The 23,977-nt window shown below is 44.4% G+C and overlaps 1 protein-coding gene and 1 long non-coding RNA gene across 3 annotated transcripts in view; both read right to left on the reverse strand.

Moving 5' to 3' along the window:
• Nucleotides 1–3,716, reverse strand: part of GNB1L (G protein subunit beta 1 like) — a 48,906-nt gene extending 45,190 nt beyond the window's left edge. The window contains exon 1 of one of the 2 annotated variants that reach the window (XM_075168028.1): nt 3,578–3,716. The gene's annotated coding sequence lies outside the window, so the exon portion shown is untranslated. Of the gene's footprint in view, nt 1–2,719; nt 2,792–3,577 lie in introns of those variants that run through there. The other variant, XM_075168027.1, reaches the window with a different exon arrangement.
• Nucleotides 3,717–8,972: 5,256 nt separating this feature from the next.
• Nucleotides 8,973–19,273, reverse strand: LOC142090336 (uncharacterized). The gene is made up of 5 exons (XR_012676501.1): nt 18,857–19,273; nt 18,362–18,566; nt 16,365–16,566; nt 14,266–16,256; nt 8,973–12,379 (listed from the first exon to the last, which is right to left on the reverse strand). It is a non-coding gene; the product is annotated as an uncharacterized LOC142090336 (long non-coding RNA).
• Nucleotides 19,274–23,977: the final 4,704 nt, after the last annotated feature.

Raw genomic sequence — 23,977 nt, forward strand, 5'->3', positions numbered from 1 at the left:
TAATCCTATGACATATGAGCGTTTACACCAAGTCATAAATGCCATTGAAACGATTTTTGAAATGACGAGCTATGCTATTATTAACTAAATATCATTAAAATGTACCATAGGAGATGCATTCATTACAGTTGTGAAATTTTTATTGCTTATGAACAGCAAAAAATCCACTTTTTATCATATAACTGTGCCAGCACAGAGCTCAAAAGGAAGCTGATTTGCTTGGGCAAAAATTGTGCAGGTTTCTTTGTAGATTTATTTCTTTCTCATTGCTTTGTGATCACTTTTACTGCTCCACAGAGACCAGTAATTTGGAAAAAAAAAAAAACAAACAGTAGCTAAAGTAGTTTTCAAGCTATTACTAATTTGAAACCCTTCATTTGTACTACCAAGTATATTCTAGTGCAGTCAAACTGCATTCTTACAAAGAAAGCATAAATCTACTCACACAGATTTTTTTGGAATCAAAACACTATTACTGCTACTAAACTTACCTTTTTTCTTTATAAAGACATACACACAAACATGTAACATTGTGCTGAGGTTTCAAGTCTGTACAAAAGTAATATATCAGCATTACAACTCAGAAGACGTGTCCAAAAAGGAAAGTTCAACCTTTTTTTTTTTATCATTACTAAGTTTGTCTTCACAATCCCAGAAATCTCACTGACATACCTCTATAACCCAACATAGCTACAACAAAACAATTTATGACAGAAAAGTAGTCATAGTAGCTATTTTCCCCAGTGAAGACAGTGCTTCATAGAACATCATTTTGGAAAACCAGAATCTTCGGCATTAAATCTCCCATACTAGCTAATTAGCGACAACTGACTGGTTTACAGTTCTTACCGTTCCAATGAAACATTATGTCGTTATGGCTGAACTTGCAGAGAATCAGTACTCAAATTAAAAAATAAAAGGTATGCAAACACAAAACAATATAGCCCAATGTACTACGTGATAGAGAGCCAAAAAAAAGGTCTCTTTTAGAATGTAAGAACATATACGGGCCAGTAGTTAAGTGGTTTTTTGCAAAAAGAAATTCACAGTATTCAAAAATGGTCAACAGGGTCAGAAAAGGCGTAACGTACTTAGTCAACAGATCTGCTCCTTAATATGTTGTGATTCTACTATTGTAATCCTAATGCTTAAAAATAAGTCTTTACACCAATTAACCAAAACCAGACTATTTATCTGATATTAGAAACTGGCGTCTATTCTAGTGCATGCACCAACATAATTTCCATCTGCAGAATCTTTATAACTGATAATGACACATTCGAGCCAGAACAAACAGAGTTAGATTTCCTGATCACAGGATATTTTTACAACAAGAAAAAATTAGTTTACCTGTAAATCAATAGAAATGTTAACAGGAATCATTAAAAAACAAGAAGTTACTCCAGTAGTTTCTTTAAAATGTAGTAATTTAGTTAAAAATAAATAAAATGTCCTCCATACTCCATATAACTTATACAGACAGGACAAATTATTAATGAAACGCTTCCCAGTCATGGAGCCCTCTCTAAAAGCCTCACAGAAATGCTACTAAATTGGGGGTTGATGGAATGAGTTTTGGAAGAATGACAGGTCACAAAGAGACTCTGCTAAAAAGCGTGGAGAAGTGCTCTTCAAAACGATTCCCAGTGAAAGAGTAAAAGTTACACACAGATTTCTATCTCCCATGTCCTCTAATTTTTCCAGAGCACACACCATGCCTGCTTTTTACCTTGTTCATTTCAAAATGAAGCTATTTAATCTGGACATTAGATTATTTTCTACTGTAAAGTGGCATATAAAGGAGTTGTACAGGCATTTTCTTCATTTCAAACAACCAGTACTATTGAGAAGAAAAATACACAATAAAAGAATCCAAATGTCAGATATCAGTATGCAGATGTCAGCCAAACACGGCAAGATCACATTCAGAATCCCAGCTAGGTCCGTAAAATGCTACATAGCAAACAAAGTGCCCATGCTGAAAATATCTGTAACACACTGATGTCTCGCACACTTGCTAACCGTGCAATGCTTCTCTGCAGAATCAGACTGCCAGTAGAGGGAGCAAAAGCCAGTAAACCCCGCTACCGAAAACACCAGTGCTGCCGCTGCGGGAACGAGCACACCCCAGTTATGCACTACGTGAGGACAAATGAGCGGTGTGGATCTTTTTCTTTCCCCTTCAATGAAACAATCTGTGAAAAATCCATTAAGGCAAGATTTTGTCCATTTTCTGATAGTAATCAAAGTAAAAACCTAGGGACTCTAGTCAATCTGTTGAAATGAGGCTAGCTTTGTAGAGTTCCGTAGGCTATATCTGAATAGAAGTTTGCCTTATGAAATTACGGTGTATTAATTATACAGTCACAGAATCACTCTGGATGGAAGGGACCTCAGGAGGTCTGCAGTCTGATCTCCAGCTCAAAGCAGGGTCAGCTATGAGACCAGACCAGGTCGGTCAGAGCTCTATCCAGCTGATAAATACGATTTTTTCTTTTCGTATTACTATATTAGAGGTATTGTTAAGAATACTATGTTTGTAAATGCAACTGAAGGGTATCAAAGCGTTTAAAATATTACTCATCAATAAGTCTTCCCAAGGAGTGCCATTACAATTTTGCAGATGGCGGGGGAGAGGCACAGCGCGAGCACCGACCCCCCCAGGCTGTGCTTTTCACAGACAGAACCGAAATTCAGTAGACGCATTTCCCAGCCTCACCTTGATCTGCAGTGTTTACGTAAGCTTGTTCACTATCGCTTACTTTTAAATACCTTAAAAACACTCATTTCTGTTGGTCCTAAAAGAAAAACACTGGCATTATTAGGGAAGAGTTGTAAAATTCGATACATTAGAATTGTAAGCTCCATTACAACTAGGTTTGGTTCTTATGGCTCACTGATATTAAATATTGGAACGAGTGGATTCTGAACGCAAAGCAGAAGGCATCAGCGTTACAGAAGAGACCTTGCACAGACTCTCCCAGAGCAGCTGAAGCTGATGATGAAGCAGATGCGGACTCTAACCAAAATACTACCGCTGCCTAGCAGGGGCCGCCCGCCAGCCACAGACGCTACATCTCGCCCAAGCATTCGTCCCGCCTTGGCCGTCCTCCCAACCCCACTCGCTCCTCTGGCCGGGACACACTCCGCGTACCCCCTCCAGTGCCGGTAACCGGCACGGGGACCGGGACAAGCCAAGCGCACCGCCCGCACCGCGCGGCCCCGCCCGCCGCTGCCCGTGAGGGGAGGCGCCAGGCGGGCGGGGGATAACGGTCCCCGCGGCGCGCGCCCCGCGCGGGCTCTGCCGCCGGCCCCGCACGCGGCGGCTCGAGGCGCACCGCCGCTCCGCCGTTGCCGTGGCGACGCCCCCGCGCAGGCGCGCACACCCCCCCCCCTCGCCCCCGCAGCGCCGCGCGGCCTCGGGGGCGGCGCAGCGCCAGTGGCAGGCGCGTGCTCCCCGCTCCGCCGCCGCCTCCAGGCGTTGTTCGCGCCGCCCCAGCGGCCCAGCCGGGAGCCCCCCGCGGCGGCGGGGGAGCAGGGCCGTCCCCCTACCCCCCTCCTCCCCGCCGTCTCTCACCGAGCGCCGCTCCGCCTGGCGGGGGAGGAAGCGTGGCAGCGATGATTCGGTGATCCTCCGCTGTTCCTAGGGCTGCCTCCCGGGGACCAGGCAGGCACAGAGGAGCGCCGAGCGCCAGAGGACCGTGCGTGACGTCTCGGGGGAAGCAGGGAGGCGCGCATGCGCTGTCCGCGCCCGCCGGGCCCGCGGTGCCTCACGGTGCGTTGCGGCCCGCCCGGCCCGGCCGCCCGTGGGCCCTCGCCGGCCGCCGCGTAGGCACGGGGGCACCTGGCCGGTAAGGGAGGCCCGTGGTGCCGGCAGCGGCACCCCAGGGCGGCGGAGCCCGCGCGGCCGCCGGGAGGCAGCCCCGCTCTGCGGGCCCCACGGCGGCGAGGGGCTTTGCGCCCGTCCGCTCTCGCCCCCACCCGCTCCCGTAAGGCGGGAGGAGCTTGCCTTCACCGGGAAGCAGGGCCAGGCTGAGCTTGAAACGTGTCACCGCTTTGTAGAGCCAGACACGAGCACCAGGACGTGCGAAGGACAGCACCTGACGGAGCAGAGCGGCGGCACTGGCGAGGAGTGCTGGGACCAGCGGGGAAGGCCGCGGCTGGGGCGCTGGTGTCAGGCTGTTACTGCCATCGAGCATACATCGAGTCAGTTTGTGACTTGGGTGATTCACCGTAGTTCTCGTTAGGAAGTTTGATCGGTGGGGTGCGCGCTAGGCAATGTTGTAGGCTCTCCACTCTCTGCTTGCACAGCATTCGTTTGCCAGAAGCTCTGCTGAGCGTGGGGTTATCGTGTTCCTGAATTCATTTGCCTCTTCTGGCAACTGCTGTCAATCTGGGTTTGTTCTGGGACAAACAGACCCAAGTCTTCCAGTGCAACATAGCCACACTTAGTTTTCCAGATGCTGTCTTGCAGGAGAGCCTCTTTAGAGAAGAAAGTTGCCTGCTGAAATGGTTCCAAATGGAAGTTAAGGGTTAGGTGTCATAATTGGACTAAATCAGACAACGGTGAAATAACTCATGTATTGTTACTACTAGAACAAAAACGCTGCTATGTGGGATTGGAACATACCCTGCCAACGTGCCCATCCACCCTCCTCAGACAGGTGATGGCAAGCTCAGTGCAGGCATGTACACATGACAGGACTGCAGAAAGGCATAGTCTTCCCCCTTAAGTGTCCCCTGCGCTTTCCAGCTACACCAAGGAAAGCAAATCATCATTTGCTTGTGTCACCTGGCTAGGAGATAAAAGCTTTGTCATTTATGTAGCATCTCACAAGGCTATACTGCTATAATTCCAGCTAGAAAGATTGGTACCTCATAAAACTAATGCTTTTCAGTTCTCCTGCCATTTTTGCCTATGGAGCCAGAGTCTTTCAAAGCTAAATTACACCTAGAGTACCACAGTGCTGTTAAGTAAGTGCTATTCTGTTCCACTTCTATTGATGCAAACAAAGGCATGGAGATTTTTTGTGAGTTTGTGAAGGTGAATCTGGGGCCTGCTTTTCTACTCAAATTATATCAAACCTCTCATCAGAAGGATTCCTAAATCCTTGCTCTAAAGGGCTCTTAAACGGCATTCAGTGGTTATGAAAACAGTACGCTGAGGAGGCTATGCCTCTCATTATTAGGAATGTCCTAAGCACAGATAAATACCTTCAGTATTGTATAATGCACAAATATAGCCCTGTATTTCCCTACATGTTTTGCTGAAATGATTTGAATTAGGAGATTGAGAGCAGCAGATCATTGCTATAAAATGCTATGCATAATGAAACCACATGTGCAGTATACTTTCAGGTCTTTAATTTGTTAGGAGCTAAATGTTTATTAGAATATGGTACAGTTAATATTCCTTACAGTTGCCTTGAAAATGAAATACCCCTTTCACAACACAAAGATAATGAGTTATATGTCAAGATAAGGTGGTTACTAGAATTCAGGAATGACAGAATCCAATTAATTTAACATGAATTAATGCAAGATCAAATTTATTACAGCTGGATGCAATTTGTAATTGAAAGTTCCATCACAGTGCACGTTTTTACATGTTATCTCCCATCAGTAAGATCTCAAAAGAGCAGATTCTCCATTTTGAACAGCAGCGATGTATTTATTGTATCACCGATAACTCTTTCCTTACGTGTTTGCTGCGAGGAACTTCAGGGACCAGCAGTCCGGCTGTGCACCAGGGGCTGTGCTCTTGCTCTTTCTCACAGAGAGCCATGACTGAGGCTTAAACAGAAACCTGGGCTTCATTTTCTTTGGCTGCTTTGTTGGGCTGCCCCTGCCTTGTTACTTGTTCATCCCTTTTCCCATTTTCCACTCTTCTAGGGGATCACCCCTCTTCTTTTTTTGGGTGGGAGGGGTGAAATCAGCCCTCTAGTCAAATAAACCTTTCAACCTCCTATCTTCAAAATAAACACTTTCATTGTGGACAGTCCAAGCTCCTTAGGAAAAGCTTTGGGTCTCAAATCCAAAAGATACACTGTGTCCTTTTAATAATTTCATAGTGGAAACCCTTTATTTGCCCATTCCTTTGGTGTTATGGAGGTTTTCAGTGATTCTGGTTTAGGTTTCGGGATTAGGTGAAACCAGAGTGCCTTAAACCTCTTTAGAGGTTTGGGATTAGGTCTGCATCAGGCCTAATATAGCCTTTCTGTGCAAGGCTAAATTAAATGGCAGGAGTATTTGTTGTGCACTGATTCACAGGTGTTTGGCAAAATACCAGAAAACATAAAGGAACCACTGGAAGAATCATGAAGGCAAAGCCATCGAAACATGAGTATTAGCTAAGTACTGCAGTATCACTTGCAACTGTGGGGTCTTTCAGACTGCTGCTAAGTGATTTTAAGCATGGATATCATTTTTATGTGTCTCTTTCACATGAATGTGAGTAAATTGAAGATCTGTCGTGCAAATGGATCGTGGATTTTTATTTGGGTATCACATTCTGGTAATTGCTGCCTGTTTTATAGCAAATGTATATTAAAGTTTGTCAAACAGCTGATATCACTGAAGCTCTATTGTTTTATTGTGCACATAAATTCTACTCCTTCTCTGGGGTATGCATTGTCCTGACAGAATGTGCTAGGTCACGAGGAGAAAAGCACAATAGATTTATGCCTATTATTAAAACACCACCCTGTCTGGCTCAGGAGGCAGAGACATTTACCTCACTGATGACCATGGGCTAATTGGAGGGGATAGTTTCGTTGTGTAGGCTGTCTACTGTGAGGCTTTTCAGCACTTTTCACTAGCTTTGTCTCTAGTAGGGATATTTTTCCTCCATGTGCTCAGCCCCACAGTTGGTAATGCTGGCAAGGCCTGACTAACGGGCCATACCCCTGGGGTACTGTCTGAGGAGAGCAGATTTCATCAAGCAGAATGAAGAGCAGCTCAGCGCTATAGTCTCAGGATCTCTGCAAACTGCGGCAGCTGGTTTCGCTGCATTTGTAGGGAAAAGCTGAGCTTCAGGTGCCCGGCTCTGTGGTGCCTGGCCCTGGTATCAAAAGGAGCTGGATACGTAGCTATGGGGAGGCGATGCACAGAGCCCAATGGGTTAGTTCCTGCGGCTGCCCAAAATCAGTTACTACCTGAGCATAACTATCTCCTCACACCAAAGCATTCCCTTCACTGATGATGTACCTGTCAGCCCTCTCCAAAAGTGTATTTTGAATGCATTTCTCTCCCCAGATAGACAGATTTCAATTAAATTGTAGACTTGGCTGTATTTAGAAAGTCGACTACATGTCGGAATTACAGGGCTTCTCTGGAGGTTTTTTCCATGCCAACAAGCAGTTCTCTTGCAGGCAAGCTTTTCTGCATTCTTACGGCAAGTTTTCCGATCAGCAATGCGTACAGCCAGATCCTATCTTCTCAGGTCTGCTTGCAAAAGCGAAACAGAAATAGTTAAGACAAGTTCCAAAAGGATCTGTCCCCTCTAATCAGATGAGCTGTAAAAGTAGGAGGGAGGCTAGAAGGATTTAATAATCTTAGAAATCTGTATGAAACATTATTTATGGCTTAAGAGCCACACAAGGCTTGAGCTTTAAATGTAAGTTCTTTCCCTCTGTAATAGCGCATGTAAGGAAGAACAAGAGAGAAATGTTCCAGTCAAGGACAAAACCATAAAATAATGAGCAGAAGAAGAATGAAATGAAAGTATTAGGGCCGAGGGAGGCTGAGTGGGAGTTTGTCTTCATACATGATTGATCTAAACTTGAAAAGATAAAAAAAAGACTCCTCATCCTTAAATGAGATGGTTATTTGAGCATAAATAACAGTCTCATGTCAAATATGCTGGTATTTCCAATGGAGTCTTTTCACTGCAAAACCACAGCATTCTCAGCCCTAATCTCCTCCGATAAAACAATACGGCTGGTGGCTGTGAATCAGCGCTTTGAAACCGACCTTTGAAAATAGCAACACGTCCAGGGCGAAGAGGAACGGAGGAGACAAAGAGCTCCTGTTTATAGAGCTTTGCACAGGGAGGCCCCACCTTGCTGGCTTGGAAACACGCTCTAACACCCGAGAATTGTTCTTCTCTCTGGGTGGGAAGTCCGGCTCCACGCAGCCCCCTCGAGGGACTGGGGCTACTGATGTGTCTGTGTGTTCAGTCCCACACCAGGCCTCGCTGTCACTGACATCAGGAGCAGTGAAACACCAAAATCCTCCTGGATGCTTGAGCCTTGGGTTATTTTACCTTTCAAAACAACAAAGGGCTCTGACCAGAAATCTGAAGGGTTCTTGCATTTTCGGAGCTCATGGAAGGTGGTGGGTGATCCCCAAGCAGAGAGAGGGGGAAAAGGGCCATGACAACATCCAAGGGGGACTTGCTCAGCTCCAGCCTGGGGAGGAAGGCTGCGGTGAGAAGGAACGGCTGGGCTCTCCGTGCCAAAATGAGCGCTCCTCCTTTCCCCACCCATTCACAGCCACGTGGCCGTGTCCCCTCCCTTGTGCTGACCCTAGCGCTCATCTGAGGAGCGTCAGGACTGGTGCAAGGCAGGAGCATGGCGCCAGGAAAGGAGAGGGCCTGGGAGGGAGAGCGACCGCATTGGAAGAGACCTGCCCTGAGCGGTGGCACCCAAAGGAGCAGGCCAGCCGGGACACAAAGGTTTCCATCCAGCAAATGACACCTCACCTTAAGCAGGAAGCTCATTTCCCTCCACAGCCAGCGAGGAAAAACAGGCTCTTAACTACATGGGAACATCCCCTCCACCTTTTTTTTCCGATTCCACCGTTTCCTAGCGTAACACACTTACAACAACAAGCTTTGAAATCCAGAGATGCCATCCCATGGGCAGAGGAAGACGACTTTGGTCTCAGCACAGACCGCAGTACTGCTGTGCTCTGACTAGGAGGACCTTGCACTGGTGGTGCGGGGCGTCCCACGGCAGCGAGACCTGGAGCAGGACCAAATGGAGAAACACTGGGGCATTCGCATTTTCATGTGGGTTTTAGGGGCACTGTCTATAACTCAGGGAAATCCCTGATGGTCTGTTTGAGCCCTTCTCAAAAAAAGAGAAATGAACTGGGCATTGCCCTTCTCAAAGGGATCGTTGGGAAATGGCCTTCGGACATGGTCTGGAGGCATCAGCTGCACAACCACCCCACCAGTACTACCCTTGCAGCAAAGCTCCTGAGGCAGAGCCCAGATGAGAGATGCTGACAGGATGCCAAATCCAACCCCCCTGGAACTAGGCAGAAAAGAGGGCCAAGGGGCAAACCTGTATCTGAGTCTAGCCGCAAAAGCCCACGCTTTTTTTTAAGTCTGAACGAAAACCTTTGATCCAAACATCCCCACTTTTTAGGGATTCCAAACTCCAGGCAAAACCACAGCGGTTTCACCCTAGGTTGAAACACAGCCTCGCACCTTTGATTTCTGAGGACAGATCGTTTTTCTTGGGGTGGGGCACAGGGACAGCAACAGATACCTCATGTCTGGTTCGGACAGACCAACCGAAAGGTTTAAGTGGACACACACACTACCAGCAGCATGTGATAGGATTTAGTGCGAGGAAATCAAACTCTCTGCCCCACCTCCTGAGCTTATCCTTTAAAGACCAGTCCTGCGCTCACAGCTGGAGTTTACGTGAGTCCTGCCTTATTAATTATGTGTAGCCAGTGCCTTTTTCCCCTGAATTCCAACAGAAGCAATTAGAAAGCAGATACTTCACACATAACAGCTGGTTCATTTAATGCCCTCCCCATGCTATTTGCTCCCCTCCCCCAGCCAACTCATGTCCCCCTTTTCCATCCTTTCATGTAATGGAGAAGGAGAGTAAAATCAAGGTGGCAAACCCGGGGGCAGCAGATAACCATATTCTTATTAAAAATCATCTAGTGTAACGCTGGGAGTGGAAGAGTGTTGTTGAGAGCATGCTTCTGGGCTGGGAATCGTAACATTCACCTAACAGATGGGAAAAAGAGCCTTGGCTGTCTACTGTGTCCTCCTTAAAAGGGGATCTGTATCAAAGTAGCAGCATATTTTCTTCACCGCAGGCTGTTGATGTCATTAGAGCAAGTCTCGTTTTTATTTAACGCCAGAGTTAAGAGTCACATAAAATTGGCACAGGTGAAGGCACCAGGCCCATTAAGTTGTGCAACGTGACTCTCTGGGAATTTTTTAAATGTTTGTGCACCTCCAATTTATTTATGCTTGGGCAAGCCAGTCCCAGAGCCTCTCCTCTTCCCAGTACGAATACAGCCTCAATCCTGCCATTAGACCTGTAAAAAACCCACTCAACCCACGAAATTTCCCCCACTCCCAGGGAAGATCCAGTTACAGGAAGGGCAGCCTGCCCCTCTGTTACATGCATCACTGGGAGATGCTATGGACGTCAAATTAAACCTATAGCCAAAAACACCCACCATAACACTGAAAGTGAAATCTGCCCTTGCCAAACAACGTTAAGTGCACGTTCTGCTCCCAAACAGGCACGCTAGAGGCCAGCTCTTCATGTAAGGCAGGTAGAGCTTTTCAGAGTTAAGAGGAATGGAGATTAATTTGCCTCTGCAAAACACTTCTGAAGCAGGGAAGTAATTCCAGTGTATTTGAGGCAAAGGGGTGCTCAAGAGTCACAACATTTCTTTTCCTAGCATGGTTGGCATTTTTTTAATGTAGAATTTATAGGTAAAGTAGAGATCTGGTCCCACACAGGGCATCTGCTCATGATATCAACAGGAATAATAATGAAAGAGTAGACAGCCAAAGTACCCCAGTGCTGTGAGATTTTTCTGCTAGATGGTTCATCACTGATCCTGAAATCAGGCAGCATCGTGAGGACAATTTCTGTTATAATACGGGCAAGATTTAGGTCCAGCCATAAACTTCCCATTTGCTTCCTCAAAGAGCTAGCAGAGAGGCTGCTATTGCAGCTATCCATCCAGATGTTTGCCATCTTTATATCAAATTTTCAGGAATCTTACAACACTTACATACTCTGCAGCCGCCTGATGAGGCAGCTACCTAATACCTATGTTACAGACAGGGAGAACAAGTTAGGAGGGATTAAATGATTTGCCCAGCTTCCCACAAGACAATGCAGGTGTAGCTAGAAATCAAAACTCCCAACTTTCAATCTTTGCTGCGTTATACTAATCTGCTTATATGCTTTGCTGTAAAAAAAAAAAAATCATTTTAGTAACACATTTGTTGGTAACTAGTATGGGTGCTCCTAATCAAACAGAAAGATCAGCATAATCTAGAAACTGTTACAGCTGATTAGTCAGCTGAACCCTCCTTTTTTTTCCCCTGGATCTTTCTAGAAGAAGAAAAATAAAAGAGAAGGGCATCCTTTATCACTGCAAAGACTTCAGCTAATGAGAGCAGAAATCACATTTTATATTTTGGCAGTTAGTAGTAAACACTATTATTAAAGCTATAATAAGATCAGCTAATGTTGTATGAAATATTAGTGATGTCTGAGCACAAAGTAGAGCCCCCATCTCTTTAGTTAAAATTACAAAATGATTAACAGCCCAATTAAAAACATTTTTGTTTTTGACATGATAAATTATACTTTATCTACCTATCTGTAGATATAATTGATTATTTTATCCGTTTGCTGTTGGCTGTCATTAAAAAAGACAGATACCATGGCTTTCTGGCCTCTCTCCCGCTGAGAGAAAGAACAAATCCTGCTATTAACGACAGACAGCATCATTATGAAAAAATTCCATTTGCCACTAGGCAACATAGCCGAGTTCCAGTAATTATTGTATTAGTCAAGCTGTTGAGAAGTTCCATAAAATTGAGAGAGTTTTTAAGGAACATTCAACACTATTTGGCAACTTTTGTGATGTAACAATTAAAACCATGCTCCAGGCCCCAAAATGTGCAGGAGATTGCCAAAATCAGATAAAACCCTGAAGGGCCCCTGACTCGCAAAGGAAAAAAAAAAAAATCAAACTGTTTACTTTTAAGATCAGACATTCATCAACATTTGGCTTTTGTTTCAGCCAGTGTCAGATAATAACAGCACCACGTTTTCAGTCGGCTTCTAACAAAACCCTACACAGTTTGATGTCCGGGCTCTAGAGTTAGCTGGGGCTGACAGCAGCCTCTCCTCAGGAGAGGGAAATCTTATGGGAGCTGATGCTACCAACCTTGCTTGGCAGATCAGACACCTGGGAGCACTCAGCGGTACCTTCTGGCGTGAATCATGTCTGTTTTCCACCAGTTAGCATCAGGAAATCACCGGGGAGAAGTGCAAGTTATTCCTTCCTCTCACATCTAGGAGCTGAGCCAGGCAACACCTCAAATTGTCAGGGCTCCAGGGGATAAAGCAGAAGTCTCCTGTCCATGTACCCCATTAACCTGTCAAGGAAGTGTTAAAAAAAAAAAAAAATTTAAAAAATCACACTTTAAAACTGCTAAGGGAAATTGCTACTGAACCAACTTATGGCCAAGTTTGTCATCCACCTACTTCTCTACTGAGTGGTGTTAAGGAATTACGATTTACAGTCCCAGAAATGAAGGCACAGTATCAAGCTTCTGCAGTGGAAGGTGAAGTTGGTTACAAAACGCAGACCTGGTTTAGCCTAATACAGACTACAGGAACCACTTCGAGAGCACATCTCTTTGTAAAGGGGATTGATCTCCCTTCCCAGAATAACGTGCCCAAGTCAGGAAGTCTCCGCGTAGCAGAGAACCGCGATGGGAGCGGTAGTTTCCCGGGCAGGCAAAGGGAGCTGAGATCTGAACACGGGATGAGGAGCCAGGATACTGCTGCTGTCACTAGGGAACGGCAGTCGGGCAGGGTTTAGCCCCAGCATCCTGCCAGTCTCCACCTGGAACATGCCGTACCAAGTAGGGCAGATAAAAAGATACACTGGAGCCTGCCATAATACGGCCTTTCATCACGCAGCTCCCGGATTGGAGATGGCTGCCAGCTGTTAGGGCCCGCTGACCTATTTAATAAAAAACCCCAAACCCACCACCCTTAGCAATCGTGGCTTCTGTCTCAGTTAAACGGGAACAGGGGCACAGCGCTACAGCCAAGGGCCAGCCACCTGTGGCGCACGGGCAGCTCTTGAACCATGCGTTGCATTGCCAAGGCAAAGGCAGGAGCTCAGACTTGTGAAAGAGAGGGTGTGTGAAAGAAAAACTGCTCCTTTCTCCCAGTCCTGAGACTTTATCTTGCCGCTGTGCAAGGCAGGCACGCCTGAGTCCCGCTAAGCTCGGGAATCAGCAAATGCTGGAAGCCACTGCCGTATTTTCCAGCACATTTAACCTCTCGTTTGGGTCTGGCAATTGCTAGGGTGTGGTGAGATGCGTTGCTATAGAAGTATAAAACCCTCAATAACTAACTAGCTGTTTTTTGGGAAACAGCATCGCCTTGCAGTTTTCTTCAGCAGAGCTAAAGTATATATTGTGGTAGTAGTCAATTTTTTTGCATTTGGAGCTGTCATCTAAAGTGAAGCATCCTAGGTCAGCTCAAGAACTTAGGTCAATGTCTGTCAGTGTGGAGAATGAATAATTTCAGCTCTTATTCTTGAATTATATGAGTAAATTGTGCCAAATCTTCCACATATTAGACTAGTGCCAGATGAAGGCTTAGGAAGTTTTTTTAATATATGTTCTTTATTAGCATTAAAACTTTTATTATTAAAAGAATTATGTTACAACATACATGCGCAAGATCCATCTAAACTTAAAAAAAATCATCTCAAAAAACTACATTCCTAATATTTTTTTGTTAGTCCCTTTGGCTTACAGCTCATCTGAGCCATGAGTGAGGAAAATGCAAACCCCAGCGCACAGCAAAGGGAACTCAGTGACGAAAGAGAGAGTGTGGAGCGGATTGACAGTGCCTGGTTTGTGGGTATTGCTGAGAACAAGATGAACTCATTGGAAAAAATGATAACTTTGTAGTGAAATTGTGGGGACTTTGGATCAAGGGCTACAAAGAAGGCTAAACTTCTTTGATCAGCCAACTCCCCTCAGACCACTCCTATAGTTTCCCTGTGGACTGCAGGAAGAAGCCTGCACAATTCAACCAATTTCCACCCCAGCCTGGCTGTTCAGGCTCCAGTTTGTAGGTGCTTGCATCTCCCCCCAGTTGTGTCAGCTGGCTGGTGTTGCTGTTCAGAAGGATGCCAGATGGCTAGTACTTTAGCCAACCTGATTTCCAGATGACTGATTTTTGTGGCTGCCACTTTAATTAAAATAAAAAATATATGTAAAAGACACGAGTTTATCACCTGCTAACACATGCCACGGTCGTCTCTCGGTCAATTGGCATGCAGCAGACAGAGCCGCAGACTTCTCTTCCACACCACCAGTATCCAGAGGAAAAAAAGGTTTGTCCATCTGCTAAAGCTATCAGGCCCTTTGTGCTCCGCTGTATCAATTCCTATTTATAGGATCCAGTGCCCTCTACTGAGCAGAACCAAAAAAAGCATTAACGTGTCCCGGGCCCCGCAAAGTTACTGTTAAGGTACAGCAATATTAGAGCTGAACAGTTGGAAGCCTACCTCTCCCCTTCATGCCCACACATGCACCCGTTGCTCCATCTGCAACCGGTGTTTCCAGGTTATTGTAAAGCAACACATGGAAAGTATCGAGGAACTTGCAATGGCTGCAGAGCTGTCAGAAGAGTAACATGTCACTTTCTGGAAGGGGAAATCCATGTGGACATATGGTAGTCGTGAAAGGAGCTGGACTAGCAACCTTGGCAGGCTTGAGCTGAACAGAAATGTTGCTGCTTTGCCTTGATCTTTATTTACAATAAACGCCTCGGCTCCAGCTCAGCGTTTTATCTGGGAACAGCCGCCGGCGTTTCTGCGACCGTGTTCCGTCTCATTGGAGCACTGACATATTTACACGCGGGCCGGGGCCCGGGCAGCTGTGAATAAGGGGCCATATATCAAGAGAGGAAAAAGGGATGCAAAGATGAATTTTATGAAATATTTTCCATTTTTCTTTGACTTGGTTGTGCATTTTGCTACGGCCCATTGGGCACTCACTCAGCACTTGGACACTTTGCTCCATGCAGTCTCGCCTATATTTCTAATTGTGTCTACATGCCAAGCCTAGCCCAGTACCTGAGGCAGCCCACAGGGAAACGGAGATTCAAAAAAAGAAAAAGGTGAGTGGGAGGGAAATTTCCTGCCATTCAGAGGCATGTACCATGGGAAAGAGAATGATGTCTTGTAAGTCACCAGTCTTTTCTGATTCCTGCAAGACACAGGCTGTTGCATTTTACATCTGAGTGCCAAAGTGAGAGGAATTATTTCCACTACTTTGTGAGAGAAAACAATCAAGTCCCTTTTGCAATTTAAGAAGGTCATATCATCTTTAATTTCTTCTCTGGGCAATGGAAAGGGTTAATTCCTTACAATGTTGACTTAATCCTTTCCTTTTTCCCTGTGGCTGACTAATAGGTTAGACGTGTTGACTCTGTTTAAAAAGACAAGCTCTGGACATAATATTAATGATATTGTATGTGCAATAACATTAGAAAACAAACACAGAGGCACCTGGGGAGTCTGAAGGCATCTTCTGGCCTTTCTGGGTTGACAGCACAGAGTGGCCCTCCAACATTTCCATGTGGAAAAACACTATCTAGCACGAGAGAGTTTACTTTGAATGACCCTCTTGCCTTTCAAACAATGAGAAGTCAGGACCATTGTGAAGCTGAAAACTTGTTTCATAAGAACAGGCCGTCGCTCAACCAGCTGAAGAGGGGGAAAAAATAAAAAAGGAGCCCAGAGAAACAATCGGAAAGAAAAACTGGACGTTTGTATGGAATAACTGCTGGTGTCGTTCCTCTGGCATTGACATCCTAACAAAGGGTGTGAGAGTTTTTTCCCTTATGTTTTTGCAAGGCGAAGATGAGAAGAGAGCACTGTTTATTTATTCATTTGTCTTAGAGCCCCACTAGCACAAAAAAGTCACTGCAAATACTTATCCAAGGTTCAGGTTCATCCCGCTGGGATGCAAGAACTGCGTGCTCCCTTGATAGCCTATGTGAGATCCAAACCAGCATGTGGAAGTGCTTATTTCCCTCTATTGTCTATTTAGGAGGTCTAGGGGTGAGAAGCACAATTCCAGTTGCGTCACCTTGGTATGGTCTGAAAGCTAGGTAGGACGAACGGATCGTTATAGATACTACTTACCACAGATGTGTACAAGGCCTTGGTACAACAAGTCCCACTTCAAAGACTGCTCAGGCTTGCGCAGGTGTCCCATCCTAAGTGTCATAGCACAGGCAAAATAAACTAGATGCCCTACTGCTGCTGAACTATAGATTTTTCTGGTACAGCTGTGCTTAAATGGAGCTGAATCAAGGCAATCTCACCTTGGGTAAAGGGCCAGCTGTTCCCAGGAAGAGATCTTCTCCACTGAGTAAAACATCTGTCAGCACTGTTGGAAGAATCTTCTCAGATGGTTCTTTGGAACTCTCTTCTCTGGACGGTTTCATTACCTGCACTGGAGCAGTTGAAATGGCACTGGAAAGGAGCACTGGAGGTCCTCAAGCATGCCCAGAGCTCAGCAGGAGACTGGCAGGGGAAAAAAGACAGTCACCACTTTAAGCTAAGACATGGGCATCATTTAGTGACGCACCCAAGATCACACAGATGGTGCCTACATCAGGAATTGGACCCACCAAGCCATCCAACACCTCTGGATCGTTCATTGGGGATTAGAGTGCATTTAGGAGTCCATTTTAATATATAAATGTAGGGTTTGGAGCTATGATGGAATGGTAAATTAAATACTGAGCAGTTTGTCACATCTCTGTTCAAAGCAGGCTAACATTTCATGTAAGGAATTACATGCTTCAGACAGTTGCAATCATCTTCTGCACAAATAATTTAAGCTTACTTCGTCTGTTGTATTCCGATTTAAATTTTTATTGGAAATATAAATACCTATGTCGGTCACCAAACCAAATAAAACAAACATATTGAGTAGGGTCTATTATAGACTAATATGGAAACAAATAATCTGCAAGTCTGGTTTTATTTATAAGCTTATTTGAGTTTTTACTCTAGGCTCATATTAATCGGGTTTGTGGTTTCCACATCTGTACTGCTGATGCCCAGTGCAGACAGCATGCCAAGTCAGACCTGGGCATCCTCCAAGCTCTAAATGGAAAACATATGCTTCAACTCTAGCTACCTCAAGACGAGCAGGGCAAGTAACCTACCAAGTAACCACAGCGGGTGCAGCAGGCAGAGCAAAACTCTGGGGAGCTTTCTGAGGTGCCTGCTTGCAAGCTTCTTGCTTCTGACTTGCTCCAGGGGCAGCCAGGCTGCCGCCTGTATTATATTTGCTCTCTCTGATGATCAAGAGATACCAATTCCCTTCGCAGCCTCCCTTTTCCTCTAGCTGTAGCTAGAAATTCCCAGACTGGACCAGTTAGTTCACAGTGTCAGCTAGAAATACATATTCTAGAGAAAGATGGAAGAACTCCTGCAGATGATGGCAGTACCGTATGAATTCTTTCCAGAACCCTTGATTATTTCTAATATTTATAAAAAGCATTCTGAATGTTCACGAGAGCCATAAATATATATAAAAAAATGCCCATGCCCCTTGTCAAGCCAAAATGGATCCAGCTGTTCTGCGGTGCTGGTCTCTGATTGCGGAGAATCCCTGTATTAATGAAAGATGTATAAAGGGAATCCCAAACTAGAAATATGATCTCCGCTAAAGACTGTTCAAATCAACTATTAGAGAATATTTCAGGGAAGTACGTGAATACAAAGCTGATTCTCAATACAGCTGAGATCCAGTCCTGAGAACTCATCTCCGTGAGGACACCTGTACTGCTTGCAGACACTTTTCAGAGCAAGCTGCTTCCAGACAAACTTTGCTTTGTGCTGGTACAACATCTCCAGAGTTTTGTGCCAATATAACTGCATCACTGCAAACCCATCCCCTAGAGCCCAACAGAACCTCGGCACGGTATGAGTGCCAGACCTGCTTCTTCCTTGAGCACAGGAGGGAGGCCAGTACGCAAGCTGTAGCAAAGTTACATATATGACAGTAGTGAGAGAAGAGGAAGCAGTATCGCTGGCATAAACATTAGAGATTTGGCAGAGGCAGTCGAATTTATTCCCTATGTACCTTCTGATGGTCATCCGGCAGCCTCTGCCACCTGTAGCAATTATCTCTTTCCTGACAATTTTGACAAAAGTGACGCATAGCAGTGCCATAAAAATATGGGTTTTTTCAAGTTACTATAGCATCATCTGTGTGTGTTGTTCATACAGCAATGCCACGATTCATTTTAAGAATTCAGAGCAGGGAAAGGGGGAATATGGGGGGGGGATAAAAAATGAACACAACCTCGGTGCCCCAGCCACGTCGACGGGAATCACCCCGTCATCCATCATTCTCCTCCTCAGAGAAATGCTTTGCCCAACACGGCTGCTCCACTGGCTCCCAGGCAGAGGCAACTGTTACGAAACTGAGATGGCAAAAGAGCAGTGTCTGATAACAGAGGGGCAGATCTGTCATCAGCACAGAAGGCAGTCATTCCTTGGGGCAGTGGCTAGAGAAAAGAAGATGCAATTAACAATTAGCTTTGGTAAAAGAAGACAAAACCCTTAAAACAGAGTTTCTACTGCAGCAAATCAAGCCACAGACTTAGGAATTAATGGTTCAAAGTCTTGGGTCTTGCCTTCCTAGATACACTGTAAGATGAAAGAGAGAGTGAAATTCTCCTGCCACTTCATTCTGGCTAGCTAAGAACTGGGGCTTAGCCATGGAAAAAGGCCAACCTCGCAATAGTTACAGGAAATGAGAATAGCTTTGCAGCATTTCCAAGCAAATCCAGCACACCTTCAGCTTTGTATTTTAGGCACAAAATTCAGGCTTCTCACTTCAGAAACAAAATGGAAGCTTTTCAGTGGGTGTTGCACTATCTTCCCTTCCCATCCTGCCCTCGCAGCTCCCCAGTTTCTGAAGGTAGAACCAAATTCACACAGAGCTCTTGGTGTGTCAGGCAGGCTTTGCTTTCATAGGTTTGGCCTCTGAGTTGCATCTTCCTTCTCCCAAACTTGGTTAATGGTTCTGGAAAAACACGGTCATGCCAGTTACACTGTTTATACACATAAACTGAAGGTTTATCTACATTGCTTTCTTCTAATCACTCTCTTAAATACTGCTGTGAGTGCAGCCCTGGCAACAACTGACCCAAGCAGCTGTGTCCTCAAGCAGCGAGGAATGCTTAGGAAACCATGGAAGCTTTTCCGAGCTAGGAAAAGGCGTGATTCAGAGGACATCATTCCTAGACATAGGTCATACGTGTATTGTCAAGTGCTGCCTCAGAAGAATGGACTGGATTTTTAGCTTAGAAATTCCAGCTATAATTTAGATCTTCATTTCCAGCAGAGACTAGATCCATGTAATTCAGATTAGCAATTCAGATTATATCTTCCACAAGCCAGTACTTGGAAAAAAGAAACAAAATTGCTCCCAGTTTTTTACTAAACTTACAAAAAATAAGTGTTTGTATTTTTTTATATATATATAATTTTTATAGATAGAAGTATATCTAACTACACTATCAGTGTTGCCCACTTGACAGATGCAGTTTAGGCACAGCTTGGTCTGCACCAATGGCCATAGCTGCAGACTTTCCTAGAGCAACTAGCTACTACAAGCCCCATGAGCGTGCTTCTGGTGGGGCCACATTCTAGAGACGTGCAAGGAATATCATCAGCTAACCATTGTATAAAAGCACTATTTCTGGTGCAAAGTCAGGTATCTTCCTCTCCCTAAGACACCTTGGGTGTGGATTAATTAGGACTCTCAAATGACGTTAAAGAACTACCTTGTTCTATGATTTCAGAGTCCACAGGTGCAGGAGACCAAATCCAGCACAGCCTACAGGCTTAGCTCAACATCCTGCACAGCACTGCCAGCCATTCCCTCCTTCCCGATCACTTTAGTTCTTTGTGCCCTACAACAATTTCCCTTTCTATTCTCCAGCCTCTTTTTTTCCTTTGTCCATAGCACACTACAAATTATTTGTGGTTGCAATGATTAATTTCACAACTCACATCTAATTTGACCCTAATAACTTTGGCTGCAAAGTGGCAAAAGGGACAATTCCTTGTTGATCCAGACAACTTATCACCCCGTGAACACAATAAAAAGGCAGAGCTGGTTATCAACAGGGAGATGCCCATTAGTATTTTTACAGGCAGAATGTCGGGAGGTCCCTTATCGAGCGGGGAGAGAGTTGGCATGTACTCCAGGCACGCAGGGGGAGGCAGACTGCTTTCAGCCTGCAAGGCCACACAATATGGGAAGTGGTCGCTTGAAAGAGGAGTGGGAAGAATGACAGATGGTTTGTGCCTGTGCGTTTTTTTAGAGGACACCGGGTTCCTGCCATGGGAACAGGGTGGACAGTAAAGGCAGCGACTAGACGTGAAGAGTGACAAAGCAAGTCAGCCACGGACGGCCCGTGGGAGGCCAGAGGAAATGCACCATTAGTCAAAGTTGGAGGAAAAATAAAATGCGATGACAACTGGGCCATTCATGTGCTTCCCCTTCAAGGACTGGCCAGACCCTTCGCAACTCAAAAGACTCAAGTATCAGCTTCTTTTTCTCTTCAGCCAGGCTAATGTGCACCAGCACAGTCTGAGAAACTCCCTTGTCACTTATATTAATTCTTATCTTGTTGTTCTTGGCTACACTTCACTGAAGTACAGTGAGGGAGAGTGCTTCAATCAATAATGTAGATCCAAGTGAGCACCCCCCTCTGCTGTTCTTAGGATCAACTCAATAGCTTAAAGCAAATGTTCAGCCAACTTGTGAACTCGGGAAATATTAGGACTTCCAGAACTAGAGCGTAAGACAATGAGGTGGCCTCACAAGGATGTTTAAGCCCCACACATGGACAATCTCATCACTCCAGGGTAGCTTTCTGCACTTTGAGAATTTGCTACTCCATACAAAAAATGCAAGACCTTAGAGCTCTCAGTAACCACAGTGACAGAGAAGCCGGCCTTGCATTTCACAAGCAGATTTCATCAGATGTTCCACTTTGCCACTGTCATGGAATCCTGAGGCGCTGTTGTCACAGCTTGTGAATCTGATGCATTTTGTCATTAAGGAAAGACGATGCCCTTCAGAAGGTCCAACTGTAAACACTCACAAATGGTTGGTTTCTTATTCTTCAACGGGGACTATACCACAGCTAAGGTCTTATTTAGAACAGGACTTATTTAGAACTGCCTCCTCTGGAGCTGTGGCATTTCCAGATTTTGAAAGTGCAAGGGAGATAAAGGAAGATGCAAGCAGAAAATCCTGAAATGCTCTCTTATGATTACATTGGACTCTTACCCCATCAAAAGGGAATTAACTTATTAACACTTAAATAGGGCTAAAAGTAACTAAGTAAAATAGAATGAACACCTCGCAAAAAAGCGGAACAAGAAAAATTTGAGGAGCAAGGAAGAATATAATTAAATCCCTAATTAAGGACAAGAACCAAAGTCCTGACCTGAAACTTCAAGGTATCCTGGATATATGTAGAATGAACAAGGCCAGAAATCAATGCAAGCAAAGTCTGAAGTGTCAAGAGAATTCTCCTTATTTTGCCTGTGTTTGAAATACGTCTAAGAAATAAACTCAATGAGAATTAAAGAGGCAAAAACCAAAAGCGCTCTCATGATTTAATTAGATCCCAGTCTGGTGTAAATTAAACGAGTCAAAAAAAAAAAAAAAAAGAAGAAATCCTTTGACAATCTGAGAGCCATTTCTTAAGTCTTCAAAGCAGCCTGTATGCTTTAAATTGCTTCCTGTTATATGGTTAATAATCTCTGCTTTCTACATTACGGGAATCATTCATCCAAGCTAGCCAAACTGAACAGTGCTATCAGAGTCTGAACACTCTGCTGCCCAAACTACTGTGCCTAACAACATCTTCCCAATTATTCAGGAGTCTCTTGCCAGCAGAACATTAATTAACTCCATTTCTCTAAGGAAAATGCCTGGGTTTCCTGATGTTTTCAGCTGTGTTTGTACAACTTGCCTTCGTGTGAAGTTGAAAATTAATGCACTTCCTCTTGATCCTTTGAGAGAGAGACAAAAAGGAAGATTATCAAGATTAAATACAAATGCCAAAACTCAATCCTTTGTCCCTGTTGAACAAAGGTGTTTAAATAAAGATTGCTGTGCATCTCTAATTGCGTTACAAACTAAGGCCTCATGTACGACAGCTCAACCTCCTACGTAAAGCTAAAGGCTGCTACGTAACCTGTTGCTCTGACACAGTGTGAATAGAATATTGGTTGGCTGCATTATGGTTCATTCACACATTAGTGAGAGATAAAAATAAAACAAGCTTTCAATTCTGACTGTTTTCTTAGGAGTCCGCAATGGAATAATATATTTGGGCCTTGTCTCACAGGGAGCCTGCAAAGAAGGGAACATTTATTTATTTTCTTGAATTTTTGTTTGAAGCCTAAAAGCTGTCTTTTTTCACTGTTTTCTTTCCCTTGGCATTTTATTTTACTGGAGTTACATAATATTCTAATAGACAAAGACTGAACAGGTATCTATAGTCCTTTTGTTTTAGATTTGTTTATGTTACCACCTAGCTAATTCTAACTCCTCACACAGCGTTGGGAAAAAGAAGTCTCCTCGTGAAAGATTTAAGAAGAGGGATCTTGCTGTTCGGTTTTATGCCAAAACGAGGAAGAACAAGCCTGATTCCCATGTTGCTTTAAGGTAAAAGAAAGAAGGATGGAAAAAACCCAGCAGTCCTTCTGGTCTTCATATGGCCTGAAGGAAAACGGGGGAGGAGGCACAGAAAGGGAGAGTATCTTTACAGTTCATCTTTCATGGAGTATAAAGGGTTTCCTTAAATTATTGTATTAGTATATTGGACATACTCTACCACAAACTGCTGAGACTTTTACCTGGAAAAATTTTCCCCCACCCCCTCCTTGAAGATGCTGGTTCTGACAGGCTGCAACTCCCAATACCTCTACCTAGCTAACAATGCAAAGCACCTTGTTCAAACAAGACTGGTCTCCATTTCACACTACCCCCCGGGGAATATCCACTTTTCTCTTCATACTATATCTTTCTGACTGATGCAATCAGATTCTGGAAACCTGCCTTATTAGTTTATATTCCAGCTTCTTAGGGATGATGTTAATTTTCCATTGTAGGACCAGGAGATTTAAGATGTGCTAGATCTTGTCTATAAGAAACAACAAAAAAATGGCACGCAGAGTACCATGCTTAGAAATGGACTTCAGTGCAAAGAAAGTCTAGGGGTTACAAAAAAAGACTTCTAACTCCCAACAGTGCTTGAAACGAGGTCTTTTACAATTACATGATGAATAAATAAATATGCATTTCCTTACTTACTCACATGAGATATTCTGCTTCATTTCTGCACCAGTTCACCATTCTAATTGTTTTCTTCCTAGATCAGTGGTTTAGTACTAAGCCTTTATACTGCAATGGCCAAAGCGTTCCATTATATCTATTAAAGATTAGATCATTTTCTTTGTTTCCCACAGCAAATAGGATCCCATTCATGTCCCAAACAGAACGTCAGTAGTTGGAATGGTGTTTTCTTAAGGTGCATATAAGATTAAAGACTGAAATCAGATGCAGTGTTGCCAAAGCCTTTGTAATACGCATGTTTTTCATGGCAAGATGATTGACAAGAATTGCAGTAAGGTGCTGAAGGGGATATTTCACCTGTCCCGTCAAAACTCAATGTAGAGGATTAGAACTAAGAAGAGCTGACAATATTGACTTTGAGTGCCACAACGGAAACATAATTAGCTCTTTGACATGTAGTGGACAGAAATACTCCGTTTTTAAAAAATCAGTTAGAGTAATTACACCATATCTGTTGCATGCTGCCCTGGGAAAAAAAAAAGTCTGCTCTGTTGTTTCCTCTTTTCCCAGTAAAATTCAAGTTTGGCACTA

This window comes from Calonectris borealis, chromosome 18 (genome assembly GCF_964195595.1).
Source record: "Calonectris borealis chromosome 18, bCalBor7.hap1.2, whole genome shotgun sequence".
NCBI classification, from domain to species: Eukaryota; Metazoa; Chordata; class Aves; order Procellariiformes; family Procellariidae; genus Calonectris; species Calonectris borealis.